The sequence below is a fragment of the Macaca nemestrina genome, chromosome 4 (genome assembly GCF_043159975.1).
Source record: "Macaca nemestrina isolate mMacNem1 chromosome 4, mMacNem.hap1, whole genome shotgun sequence".
Taxonomy (NCBI): domain Eukaryota; kingdom Metazoa; phylum Chordata; class Mammalia; order Primates; family Cercopithecidae; genus Macaca; species Macaca nemestrina.
The window spans coordinates 36,405,009-36,419,723 of NC_092128.1; the positions used below are offsets into that span (position 1 = coordinate 36,405,009).

The 14,715-nt window shown below is 41.7% G+C and overlaps 1 protein-coding gene across 10 annotated transcripts in view; it reads left to right on the plus strand.

Moving 5' to 3' along the window:
- Positions 1–14,715, plus strand: part of LOC105475142 (calcium dependent secretion activator 2) — a 564,483-nt gene that overhangs the window by 197,459 nt on the left and 352,309 nt on the right. The gene's annotated exons all lie outside the window — the stretch shown is intronic.

Consider the following 14,715-nt stretch of genomic DNA (forward strand, 5'->3'; position numbering starts at 1 on the left):
CACAGTGGCACGATCTCAGCTCACTGCAAACTCTGCCTCCCGAGTTCACCCCATTCTCCTGCCTCAGCCTCCCAAGTAGCTGGGACTACAGGCGCCCGCCACCATGCCCAGCTAATTTTTTGTATTTTTAGTAGAGATGGGGTTTCACCGTGGTCTTGATCTCCTGACCTCGTGATCTGCCCCCCCCCCCCCCCCCCCCGCCCGGCGCCGGCCTCCCAAAGTGCTGGGATTACAAGCGCGAGCCACTGCGCCCGGCCTTTTCTTTCTCTTTTTCTTTTTGAAACAGTTTCACTCTGTCGCCCAGGCTGGAGTGCAGTGGCATGATCCCAGCCCACTGTAACCTCCACCTCTCGGGTTCAAGTGATTCTCATTCTGAGCTTCCTGAGTAGCTGGGATTACAGGCGTGCACCACCACACCTGGCTAATTTTTGTATTTCTAATAGAGACAGGCTTTTGCCATGTTGTCCAGGCTGGTCTCGAACTCCTGACCTCAGGTGATCCACCCACCTTGGCCTCCCAAAGTGCTGGGATTACAGTAATGAGCCACCATGCCTGGCCTGGTCTAAGGGCTTTAGATTTGATATTAGGGCTTTAGATTAGTTATGAGGGATTTAGAATAGTTGGAAGTATCTTTTGAAAGCAACTGTCTCCTAGTTTATAGATAAGGGTCTAGAGGTACTTCTTACCAAAATTAATTTTTTTAGATAAAATAGATTATTTGCTATCAGTTTTAAGTTGTGATTCTTGACATTTGATAGGTAAAGGAACGGGATTGGTTAAACCAGTGTTTTTCAAATCTTTGGAATTCATGGATCAGTAAATAAAAATAGAGGTCAGATATTGCACTTTTTTTGTGTGCCAAGAAAGGTAATTAACCATTAAAACAACAATGAAACTGCCTTTGCAAAGGTTATGACAGAGAAATCTAGCATAGCTGATTCCATCTTGCTTCTAGCCTCATAGGCTGGCTGGCTTTGTTCATTCCTATGCATAGACCAAAGTAACCATGGGAAGGATTTAGTTTATAGTTTAACCTGGAAGCAAAGATGATAATAGTCCCTCTCTAAAACGAAACCCCTTCTTGCTCAGGGACTAAAAACCATCTTTGTAAAACTAATGAAAGGCCATAAGATTAGGATTGTGGCAGGGGCCTGAGTTCTGCTAAAATGTAGGCCTAGTTTCTGTAATCCCTTACTGCTCAGTAGTCCTATGGCCAGAGGTCACAAGATTTGTGACTTTCCCAATTGCTTCTATAGATAACATCACTCTGTAGAACCTAAGATTGACCTTTTGAGGTATCTTTCACATTTTCCTTTTTTGACCACCAACTAAATCCACTCAGACCCACAGTAGTGGTGCAACCCATCCTGCGGCCCCTATGCAGAGGCTAAGTGCAGGAGGACCGTTTCCCACACCCCTGTGATTTCGCCTCTAAGCAGTCAACATTTCCCATTCCCTAAACCCTTGCCCACCAAATTATCCTTACAAAAAACCTAAACTCCAAGCCTTTGAGAGATTGAGTAATAACTCCATCTTCTGTGTGGCCAACCTTGCATTAATAAAATTCCTTCTCTATTGCTATAGCACAGTTTCAGTGAATTGGTTTTGTCTCTGTAGCTGTATGGGAAGAATCCATTGGACGAATAAAACAACAAAACCACACATTTACTATTAATAACATTGTATTACAAAAAGTGACTTCTTGCACCTACAGTTTCAACTATTAGAATATTAAATAAAGTTAGCTTTATTAAAATGCACTTTGAAGTCCTTGTATTTGCTTTTTTTACTTTGAATTCATGAAAACTTTATCCCACGCTGGTCAACACACCAGCCTTTGGATTCAATAACTTTCTAAAGTCCGTTACTACAAGGACCTAATGATTTCCTTTAAAATTTGAGTATCTAATATCTAATGATACTAGACACTACAGAGATTTCAAAGGTGCAGTTTGCAGTCTAAACAAGAGAGAGATACAACGATGTGGTATAAGACAGGACAGCAGTGTTTTTTATACCTACACAGAGCATGGGGAAGTGTTAACATGGCTTAGAATAGAGAAATACCATCAAACTGTGGAATGCTTGACAAAGAGGTGAACAGGAGCATTCTCCTGCCTAATCCTTACCAGTCCATTTATCCGTTGGCCCTGCCAGCTCGGTTGAGTGAGCCACAAATTGATAAATTGCTGAACTTGATTGCATGATGGTGAAGAGGGGAGCTCTAGAGTGAGATTGGCCTTAAATCTTGACTCTTCCACACTCTGACTGTGTGATCTTGGCCATGTCTGTGTACTTCTGTATGCTTTTTGGGTTTTTGTTGTCGTTTTTTACCTTTAAGGTAAATACTAGCACCTTCTTTATGCAATTGTGAGGGTTAATATACATTAAGTCCCTGAAATAAATTTTAGCTATTTTCAAAATACAGTTTTTATCATGTGACTCTCTGCCTTAAATATTGATGGCATTCCATGCTCCTGGGATAAAGACCAGAGCACTTTCCAGGCCTGACAAAGGCACTTCAGGTCCTCTTCAGGCACCTCCCATTCCACTGTACTCTTGGGCCCTTCACTGCAGCCCAGGGAGCTGCCTTAAGGCCCCCTTAGATAGGCTGTGTTTCCTCCACCCACTGTCCCCTGGCCCCATGGTTCCTTTTTATTTGCAAATTCTTTGTCTTCAGATCTCTACTCTCCTCCTCAGGGAAGCCACTGTGACCACCTTAGCCAGATTCAAACTTTGTTACAAACTTATGGCACCAGAAATTCTCACTAGTATTTATCAAGCCACAGGCATATCGGTTTGTATAACCATTTGTTTGCCCCACTGTAAGCTCTAGGAAGGAAGCAAACCTTTGTCATTTTGCTTATGACACCTGATCACATTGCCTGGCAGTTTGGTTTGTCTTGGTAAACATTTGTTGAACAAATGGATAAGCTATGGGGGTGTGAATGTACGCAGAGTGTGGGGGGCTACACAAGTGTGCCCTTTTACTGGAACAGAAAATATGTTCTTGAGAGCAATGCAAGAGAAGCCTGGAAAGGTAGGTTGAGGGAGACTTGGATGGATATAGAGCCTGGCACAAAACAGTGCCAACAGTGCCAACAAATTGACTTGGCTTTGGGTATACAAAGTGACATGGAAAAAAAAAATACTGTCACCAAGCACTTACAATCAGTTCCCAGGGAAATGATGGTTTGATTCACAGTCTGGAGAAGTTTCTCCATGATAATCTGGATGTGCCTCTGAGTTGGCCCCATGTCCTTCCTGTACAGCACCTCCAGGATGTGGCTGAGCAGCTGACAGCAGGCCTCCATGTCCTCCTGTCTCTCCAGATGGTACTTGAGCTGATCAGTCATCATGGGAGGCAGGATCTCTCTCTAGTCATGCTGTGTGAAGTGGATATTTAACTGGGGCCAACAGCATCCTTCTCCAACTGTTGCTTGAACATAAGCTTATTGTATTGCAATGTAGTGAGCAGTTGAGATACAGCCTAGTATATAAAATGTCCTCATTTTTCAAATGAATGTCAAAGTTGAAAGGTAAGCAAACCAACTTTAAAGGTAAACATTTGGCTCTTGTTTTCTCATTATTGTAGCAAAAGACATGTATTTTCTGCTAAGTCTTCATTCTTCTGGCAGTTTCTCTGTAGTGTTTACATTTAAGGTGCCATTAATAAAATTTTATGAAGAACCCTAAAAAGTAATTGAGATACTCCCCCTTAGTTATTTTATTGTCTACTCTAATGTATAATTGAGATACTCCCCCTTAGTTATTTTATTGTCTACTCTAATGTATTGTAGGTGTTTCTCATAAACAGAGTAATTAGGCAGGAATCTACCCATTTTTTTAAAGAATATTTTAATAATTTAGACAGTCCATCAAGTTTCGGATTATTGTGGCTTTTCCCACAGTTTATTGCTCTCCTCCCCACCCCCTTACCTTAAGTTTGCTTCCTTTGCCAAAGATGCATGAGTAGGTCTTTAATTTTGTTTTTGAGGTTCAAGAGGTTATAATTTCTTTTCTTCTTTTCTGTTTTTTTACTTTGGGTTCTGGGATGCATGTACAGAACATGCAGGTTTGTTGCATGGATGTGCCTGTGCCGTGGTGGTTTCTGCACCTATCAACCCATCTTCTAAATTTTAAGCCCTGCGTGCATTAGGTGTTTGTCCTAGCGCTCTCCCTCCCTTTACCCCGCCACCCCTCAACAGGCTCTGGTGTATGTTGTTCCCCTCCCTGTGTGCATGTGTTCTCGTTGTTTAGCTACCACTTATGAGTGAGAACGTGTGGTGGTTGGTTTTCTGGTCCTGTGTTGGTTTGCTGGGAATGATGGCTTCCAGCTTCATCCATGTCCCTGCAGAGGACATGAACTCATTCTTTTTTTTTTTGTGGCTGTGTGGTATTCCATGGTGTATGTGTGCCACATTTTCTTTATTCAGACACATGCACACATATGTTTATTGCAGCACTATTTATAATAGCAAAGACTTGGAACCTACCTGAATGCCTATCAGTGATAGACTGGATAATTTTTTTAAAAAATTAGTACACATTATCATTTAACTCACCTTGGTGGATGCCTTTCCAAAAAATAACTTGAAATGAAAGGAGAGAACATCGCTTTAGAGTTTTCACTTAAAATCAGAGGAGGCACACTCGTCTTTTCCGGTATGTGACCCTTGTTCTTTCGACACATCTAGGGCATTAACAGGTCTTCTTGGACCGCATAGTCAGAATGGAGCACTGGGCTCCTTTGAGTTTCTGTGTCTGGTGTCAATACAGAGGACTCTGTTTTGTGTGAGTCACAGCCAGGTCCTACAGATGGACAAATGCTGCCTTAGTGTGTTTCCATCCAGTAAAACAGTTCGTGTCTTAGAGCTTCAGCACATGTAAGGTTCAGATTTTCCTTTTTAAAGTGCATCTCTTTTAAGTTTGGATTACAACATGTATGAATCAGGAAGTAAAATGTTTCCATGTAAAAAAAAATACTGGTATTTACATACTGGAAAACCATAAATTATTTGATTTCTAGTGGGACTAAACTTCACTACAGTTGAAAAGCTTCATGAATTGATAACACCTGAAAAATAGTTTTAAAAACCATATCGCTGTTTCTCCAAGGACAGCATAGGTTACGGAAATTATGAGACAATATTTTATTTGGTATTATTAAGGAGAAAAAGGCATGTCTTATAAGTGGGCCTCTTGTACTTTTCTCAACGTTTCGTTGAACACATGGTGGCAGCCTTCCCAGAACCATCTCATCGCCACAATGATTTGGCAAGCAGATAATGTTTTTCTCATCATTATAAAATTCTTTTGAATCAAAGAAGTAATGCATGGTTCAAATCAACAGCAATGTGTGAACAATAAGGGCTTCTGTGGAAAAGTATGTTTGAAGTCCTGTTTAGACAGCTGAGCAGACTTACTTTTGGCAGATACAGTTTCTTGTTATAGTAATCACATTTCACTTTTGTTATTAGTTCACCATGACTTTGTTAAGATATTCAGTGACTTATTTGGTATATAAGCTGAGTAGATTAATGGGAAGAGTGGCAGTTGGTGGTGCTCAGATTGAAGGCCATATGTAAGTTAAAATTTACTGAAATGTGGACAAATGTGACATACGTAGTATGTCATAGTTTTCCGACGTGAGGTTCCTAACCGCCACACTGAATAAGATGTGTGCCCAGTGGCATTTTCACAAGAAAGTCACTGGTGGATAATTCCACAGGTGTTGGCCAGCAACCAGCAGGACATCTGGCTCCCAAAGGTGCACCCAGGCTGGGGTGGAGGAATGGGAGAGAAAGGGAGTAAAGGAGTAGTGATTTTAGAGTCCAAAGGTCCAGTATTCGGGTCTCTATTCTCCCAGTAGCTGTATGGCCTTGAGCCAGTTACTTATCTCCTCAGCTTAAACCACTTAACCTTTAAAAGAGAATGATATTGGAGAGGGTACTGGGTGATTGTGAGGATTAAAGAAGATAATACAGGAAGAGCTCTAGGGAGACAGGATACCTGCTCCTTGGTGAGTTTGTCAGTGTAAGGAATTCCCATGACAGCTTCGACACCAGCTTGGTGCCCTGCTGGTACTCCAGGCAGAATTTCACTGAGGATCCTGGGTCCCACAGCAGAAAGTTGGAGGGTGACCACCGATGCCTGGGGACCAGCTCTGGAACCAGTTTCCACATGTAGCCACACTTTACCTGTCTTTAACTTGGTAACTGTTGTTATGAAAGGATGCAGGATTCAGGTATTTTATATTTAGTGAGACTAAACCCATCATTGTTAGTTTCATAACTGATAAGCCTGAAAGATTGTCTTAAACTCTATTATTATTTCTGTAAGAACACAGATTATAGGAAGTGTTAGATAATATTATATTTATTAGACAGCATAATTTATTTTACTCACAAAACTAATCTCTCTCCTTTGGGACATTACTCATTGTGCTTCCTTCCCTCTGATATCCTTTCCTCCCCTTTTCATATGTACAAGGTCCATGTTTTATACTCCTTTCCTATATGAGCATATAATAGGAATCAGTAAACCTTACTGGTTCATTAATTATTTAAATTATGCAAGTGTATGGATGGGTTTCACAGCTTTAAAGTCTTCCCTAGTTTTGCTCACACCTCTGCCTTCCTACTTACTACTCCTCTGCTAAATACTCTCCAAAATAATCTTTCAACATGTCACTTCCTTACTTATTTAGTGTTTTCCTTTGCCTCCTGTATCAAATTACATCTCTGTACCTATCCTTCTTTGCTTATCCAGGGGTTCTTTCTCACTGTACTGAGAGCCCTGCTCTCCAGGCAGTTGACCAGCTGCTTCTCACAAGACTAGGCTGACTCTTTCCCTCTTTCCTCTGCAACATTATTATTAGTAGTAGTAGTAGTATTTTTTTAAGTGATAATCTTACTCTGTCACCCAGGCTGGAGTGCATGGTTCACTGCAGCCTCAAACTCCTAGGCTCAAGCTATCCTTCCACCTCAGCTTTCCGAGTAGCTGGGAGTACAGGCATGCACCACTGTATATGGTTATTTGTACATTTTTTTGTAGAGATGAGGTCTTGTTATTCTCCCACCTTTGCCTCCCAAAGTTCTGGGATTTCAGGCATGAGCCACCACAGTCCAGCCCTTCCTCTGTGATGTTATTCATTGTGATTTCTTCCTCTGCAGTATTGTTCCCTCATCCTGATTCATTAATTATTTAAATTATACAAGTGCATGGATGGGGGAATTAAATCATTGGTTTAACTATTCAAACCACTCATTCACTCATCCAGTGGGTATTTTCTGGGTGTCTGCTATCCATGTACCTGGCCTAGTGCTAGGTGCTACAGATAGAATGGTGAATGAAACAGTCTTTGACTTCATGGAACTTACTGTTCAGTGAGGAAAAGAGATGGGAATTAATTTTTTTACTTAAATATTACAGTAACAGTGTGATCAATATCTTAAAGAAAAAAGAAAAGGTCCTGTAACAGCATACGATACAGGATCTGGCCAAGCCTGGCTGACTGGGGAAGAAATTCCTGAGGAAGGATCAACTGGGTGGAGATCTGAATGGCGACTAAGATAATTAGTGGACGGTGAGGTAGACAATGGGAGGTTTTTAAAAGGCCTGTGGGATTGGAGCACAGAGATCCAGCAAGGAAGAATAACTTATGATGAAACCAGAGAGGAAGTCTGGGACTTTAAAAAAAAAAAAAAAAAAGGTTTCACTGCCAGAGTGCAGCAGCGAGATCATAGATCTCTGCAGCTTAGAACTCCTGGGCCCATGGCTGGGCACCATGGCTCATGCCTGTAATCCCAGCACTTTGGGAGGCTGAGGCAGGTGGATCACTTCAGGTCAGGAGTTCGAGACCAACCTCATTAACATGGTGAAACCTCGTCTCTACTAAAAATACAAAAAGATTAGCCGGGCGTAGTGGCATGTGCCTGTAGTCCCAGCTACTCAGAGGCTGAGGTGAGAGAATCGCTTCAGCCCGCGAGACAGAGGTTGCAGTGAGCTGAGATGGCGCCACTGGACTGCAGCCTGGATGACAGAGTGAGACTCCATCTCAAAATAAAACAAAACAAAACAAAACAAAAACCTCCTGGGCTCAAGTGATCCACCTGCCTCAACCTCCCGAGTGGCTGGGACTACAGGCATGTGCCACCACGCCTGGCTAATTTTTAAATTTTATTGTAGAGACAGGGTTTTGCCCAGGCTGATCTCCAACTCCTGAGCTCAAGCGATCCTCTCACTTTGGCCTCCCAAAGTGCTAGGATATAGGCATGAGCCGCTGTGCCCAGCCTCGTTTGAGACATTTTTGAAGTGGGACCTCAGAGGCCATGGTGACGATTTCAGTGGAAGACCAATGAAACCAATGAAATAGTTTTAAGCCGTAGAAGGATTTAAATGATCAGTGTTTAAAATATATATATATATATATATGCCAATTGACAATAAGTTTGCAAAAAATGGTAGTAGGAATAGGGTGACTGCCAGAAAAACCTCTGAGGCAGAGACCAGTTGCAAGCCTGTTTGCTCTTATCCCTTGAGCCCCAGGGAAAGGGAGGGAGAACCGTTGTGGGAGATGGAGAGGTGAAGAAGGGCTTGAGAGGAATTGAGGGGATAGAATCAGCAGGGTTCAGGGACAAGTTGTATGTTGGGGAATATAGCATGGAGGATGTGAGGAGTCAGGAATGATTTCCAGGCCCTGGAGGATGGAAACTGGGATCTGTCACTCACTGAGATAGGCAAGCAGGAAGCAGAACAAATATTGGAAAAGTCATGAACTCTGAGACTTATTTAGAGTGCCAATGGGACACCTAAGGAGAGATGGGAGTGATATTAGAGATCTAAATGCGGAGCTTAAGTAAAACTAAAGGTTGATGGATCAGGCTTCGTGATGGCCTTCAGAGTATATGTGATGTGGAAGGCCCCACACCTAATCAGCAGACTGAGGACAGAGGGGAAATGTAGCCTTCTTATGATTGTGGGCCTTTCATTGTCTTCTCCACATAGGGCCAAGAGAACGGGTCTTCATTCCTGCTTTCAGATTGTTACTCTTCCTCCTCCATGTGAAAGCCCATTTCCTTCTGGAGCTTGTGCCTTTCAATACATCACTTCTAGACTTCCAGTTACTGAATATTTATCCATCCCCTGGTTCTTTTCCCACAGTCATCAGTATTGTAGGACACCTGTGAGTTAGATGCGTGTATAATCCTCCTGTTTATCTCTGGAGATTTCAGTGTGTGGGGGTAGTAATTACTTTTTCTCAACAAATATATACATATAATTGTTTTTCTTTAGACAGGGTCTCACTCTGTCACCCAGTTTGGAGTGCAGTGGTGTGATCATGGCTCACTACAACCTCCAGCTTTTGGGATTGAGCAGTCTTCCCACCTCAGTCTACTGTGTAGCTAGGACCACAGGCATGTGCCACTACACTCGGCTAATTTTTCATATTTTTGGTAGAGCAGGGTTTCACCATTTTGCCCAGCCTGGTCTTAAACTTGTGAGCTCAAGCCATCTGCTCACCTTGGCCTCCCAAAGTGCTGGGATTACAGGTGTGAGCTACTGCGCTGGCCAACAAATTTTTATTAAGCTCTCACTAAGGGACAGGCTCTGTGTTAGGTACTGGATTTTGAGCAAACAAAACAAAGTTGCTGCTGAGGTGCTTACCTTCTATTTTGGTGGGGGGACGGGCAATAAATGCATGTCAGATGATGTTATATGCAGAAACAAAAAACAGAGCAAGATGAAAGAGTAAAGTAGATGGATAAGGTGGCAGGAAGATAGGACTTCCTCTCCGGAGACAAGAGCTTCTGCTCTTCACTACTCCAGTAAATCTTGTCTGTCAAAAATGACCTGGCAATGATAAAAAACCAGCAAATCTCTCTTCATTTGACCTGATTTCTCTTATGGCACTTGGTAATTCTCTGTCTCTCTCTCATGATGAGATGGACAAATGGACAAAGGGAGATTTTTAAAAGGCCTGTGGGACTGTCTCTATCTCTCTTATCTTGACTGAGACTGTCTTTGTGTCTCTTATCCTGAAACCATCTCCTTTCTTGACTGCTAGTAAATCCATATTTTTTCTTCTACTCTGACACCACCAACCTGCCATGGATCCAGTTCTTTTGCCAAATTTTAAAATGTAGGCATTTCAGAATATTTTGTCTTGATTCTTTCTGTTTTGTTTTGTTTTTTACCATACTTTGTCTCCAAAGCTGACCTGTACCAAAACTAAACTGATTTTCCATGACTCTCCCAACATTCACCACCATATACAAACGCACACACATGGGCTTCCACCTGTATTCTTTATTTTTGGTTACTGGAATCTGGACACCCAAGTAAAAAACATGCAATTTTCCAATTTTCCCTGTCTTATGTTCCACATTTTGTAAATTACCAAGACACATGCATTCTATTTCCCACATCCTCATTAACACCACCTTTCTCTCTAGCCTAGTCCTAGCCCTTATTGTTTTCCACCAGGTCTGTTGTGTTCATGTGATAACTGATGTCCCAGTGTCTGCTCTGGTCACTTGTTGTCTACCCTTGGTGCTGCCACCAGTTACCTAATGCATGCTTCTCATCATTTTAGCACCTTGGCTACCCAGCTACCCTTGACTTCTGCGTCACCAGATAGAGCCCAGAGTCCTCCCTCCCCCACTTGGTCCCCACTCTTATAGTGAATGTCCCTGCTAGTATGTAAGTCCTTGTATTTCCAGCAAAAGGCCTTGCAGTGTTATTCTTTTGTGCTTTATTGCCATTGTTCTTTTATTTTCTTTTTCTCGAAGTATCCTTTTTTTCTCTCTTTCTCTGTCACACAATTCATGGGTTGTTCAAAACATGAGGCCCTTGTCTCTGCCCTGTGCTCCTCTCCTCTCATACTCTGGCCCCCAAACAGAGTTAATAACTTCTTTTCTTTTGCCTTTTCTCCCTCTGTGGGTTTCCATTGCTGCCGTCACCCTATTATATTTTCATGTGTATCGTGTCTCTCTTAGGTGCTGTGACTGTTTGAAGGCAAGGCCTTTGGCTCATTTCTCCTTGTGCTCCCAACACTTAGCAGAATCCCTGAAATGTTGTTAACACTTACTAAATGTTGATTATATTACATCTAATTGGATTGAGTATGGTTTCAGGTATGGTTTTGTAGGGGAAATGAATTCAAAAATGTAAGTTTCTTGGTGTCCTTGTTTCAAAAATGTGGTTTGGTTTCTTGGTGGAATCTAGCTTTGACTCTGTTAGGCAGAAGAAGTGGGAAAATATAAAATGCCTGCCAATTTAGCGTATTAGAAATTAAGCAATTAAAGGGTTTTCTGATGCCCCTCCTTAGGTATTCATACTTCACTTTATATCTTGCTCGTCAAACGATACACACATTACTAAATTTCTCAAAGTTGGTTGTTTTGACTTAGAATATTTTCCTATAGGAACAATATTGCAGTTCTTCAGTGTTTTTGTATCAGTTAGAGTGCACTATGAAGACAGAGAACACACAATAATTGAACAGGGAACAGTTAATATAAACAATAATAAATTGGTTACTGTGGGTAAAGAAAACTCTAAAGAATATAGGAGTAGCAGAAACAGGGAACAGAGTACCCAAAGAGGCACCCCCTACCCCAGGACTGGAATCCAGACCTCACTGGAGAAGGTGTGTCTCACTGCATGGCAGAGTAGTTCACCGAAGTGTTGTAGGGAGACTTGCAGGGGATTGGCCTTCTGGGGTCCTAGGGGGAAGCTGTCCACAGAGGGGTGCCACACTGCAGAACTCACTGGGAATCTGCCAGTGGGGATAGTACGTTGGGAGACCATTCTTAGGGATCTGGAGAAAAGCTGCCCAAGGGTTGCTGCCACATGCCTTCAGGTAAGAAGAGAACCAGGAAGAACAGCCCTTTTTCTTCCAGTGTAAGTCCTCTGGCAGCCTCTACTGATGTTGCTTAAAATTGTGTTAGCTGGCTGGGCGCCGTGGCTCACACCTGTAATCTCAGCACTTTGGGAGGCTGAGGCAGGCGGATCACGAGGTCAGGAGTTCGAGACCAGCCTGACCAACATGGTGAAACCCTGTCTCTACTAAAAATACAAAAATTAACTGGCCATGGTGGCACATGCCCGTAGTCCCAGCTACTTAGGAGGCTGAGGCAGGAGAATCACCTGAACCTGGGAGGTGGAGTTTGCAGTGAACCGACATGATGCCATTGCACTCCAGCCTGGGTGACAGAGCAGGAAAAAAAAAAAAAAAATTGTGTTAGCTGACACAGGCAGGGCAATGGAAACGTGGAAGAACGGAGCTGAGAAGCAACAGATTAATAGCTGGCAGAGTCCATCCCTTTAACTACTGAGCTTCCCTGAGTTCCACCTTGAGATACAAATATTGATTGCAGAAATTAGGGTACAAATAGACCAAAATCATGTGTATATAAGGTAATATATAAGATCATATGTATAAATACTTTTAATATTTGTGAATATAGTTTTAAATTGCATATGAATACTTCTTATGCAGGTTATAAATATACAGTTTATTTATGTTAAATGTCACTGCTCAATGCGAGTGATTAGATGAGGTTGAGAAGGGAGGTGGAGACACATCTGAGTTCTGAAGTAGTTCTTGTCATTCTTAGACAAAACATATTGTTAAACATCTCAATTTCATTGTCTTTGATATAGAAATATTTAAAACACTATTCGTATACCTGTCACTTAAGAATTAATTTGTGTTGCCTTAAAAACATAAAAAATAAGACAGGGAGACTTTCCAATAGTAAGTAATAGAGCCAGAGTTGGTAAAGACAGAGGAAGAATTTTGGGAATGTGTTACACACACAGAGAATCCCTGACTCATGACAGTTCTGCTTATGATTTTTCGACTTTACAATGGTACAAAAGTGATACAACTCAGTGGAAACCATATTTTGACTGCCTATACAGCCGTTCGGCTTTTCATACTCAGTATAATATTTGACAAATTACATGAGATGTTCAATACTTTATCATAAAGTAAGCTTCGCATTAGATGATTTTTTCCCAACTGTAGGCTAATGTAAGTGTTTTGAGCATGTTTCAGGTAAGTTAGGTGTATTAAATGCTTTTTTAATATGATATTTTTAACTTATGACAGACTCATTAGGACGTAACCTCATTGTAGTTTGAGGAGCATCTTATTTGCCAATGCAGAATTTACTATCAGTGGTTCAGTATGTAAGTCTGTCAACCAAAATATTTGAGTTCCAGGAATCTTCTTGCCATTGAGCAAAGATAGGAAACAAGAAAAACAGTTAGTGTGAGTGACCTTAAGAGCGAGAACTAAAGTGGAGGGAAAAGGCTTGGGGTCAGGTGGTTGAGCATGCCAGCCAGTGGTTCAAGTGAGTCCACTTTGACTGTATCAAGCAGGTGTGCTGCTTGCCCACATGCAGACAGGCATGGAAGTGTGGTGCAAGTAGTATGATCATAACTTGGGAGTATATCACTATAATAAGTCAGTTCTTAGGGTAAAAGTTGAGGCCAGGCATAGTGGCTCATGCCTGTAATCCTAGCACTTTGGGAGGTCAAGGCAGGAGGATTACTTGAGCCCAGGAGTTTGAGACCAGCCTGAGCCACATAAGTGAGACCCCATATCTACAAAAAAATTACAAAAACTAGCCCAGGCATGATGGTGTGTGTTTGCAGGTCCCAGCTACTTGGGAAGCTGAGGTGGGAGGATTGCTTGAGCCTGGGATGTCAAGACTGCAGTGAGCTGTGATTGTGTCACTGGGCTCCAGCCTGGGCGACAGAGTGAGACCCTGTTTCAAAAAAAAAAAAAGTTGACATGAATTTTTGTTCTGTAAGCTCAATAACAGCAAAAAATTTATGGAGGTTCTATTAAATTGTCCTGCAGGCTTTTTTGGGAGAGTATTTTGACATTATGGAAAGAATAAAGCAATAATAAAAGCAGTCTTACATGGCTTATAGAGGATTCTTAGGAATATTGACAGCATAATAGATGTTTAATGAATCTTAACTGATACTTAGATACATAACTTAGCAGAATAGAGAGATTTAAGGCCAAATCTGGTGTCTCTTCCCAAATATGACCTTATTACTGTACTTATTTTTACCCAACCCTTGCTACCTGTCTCATGAACATCTTACCCTATGGTTGTCATTGTTTTTATTTTATTTTCTTTTCAGTAGTAATGGACAATTAGAAGTCCCTTAGAGGTATTGCTTTTTCAAGCCTCCATTCCTCCTAGTTATGATAAGTGTGTAAGAAGTTGCGGAGGTGGTAAAATCAGGGATGGGGACAGGTATATTCTAGCCTCTCAGCTGTTGGGCAATTTTGAGTAAAAATTACATATGATGAATATAGACTTGGATACTAGACTTACCCTACTATTGGTCTTCAAGTCCACACTCAAATGATAGAGGATTCTCTCCTTGCTGAAAAACCAACTAGAACTCTCAGACACAGGTATGGATGTTGGGTTCATATCTCCAGTTTTCCTAATCTTTTTTTTATTTTTCTTATAAACAATGGTCATTTATTTCTCACAGTTCTGGAGATTTGGGAAGTCCAAAATCAGGGTGTTAGCCCATTTGGTGTCTGTGAAGACCTGCTTCCTGATTCACAGACAGCTGTCCTTTCACTCTGAACACATGTGGTGGAAGGCTTGAGAGAGTTCTGGAGTCTGTGTATAAGAGCACAAATCACATTCATAAGGACGTCACTCTAAAGGA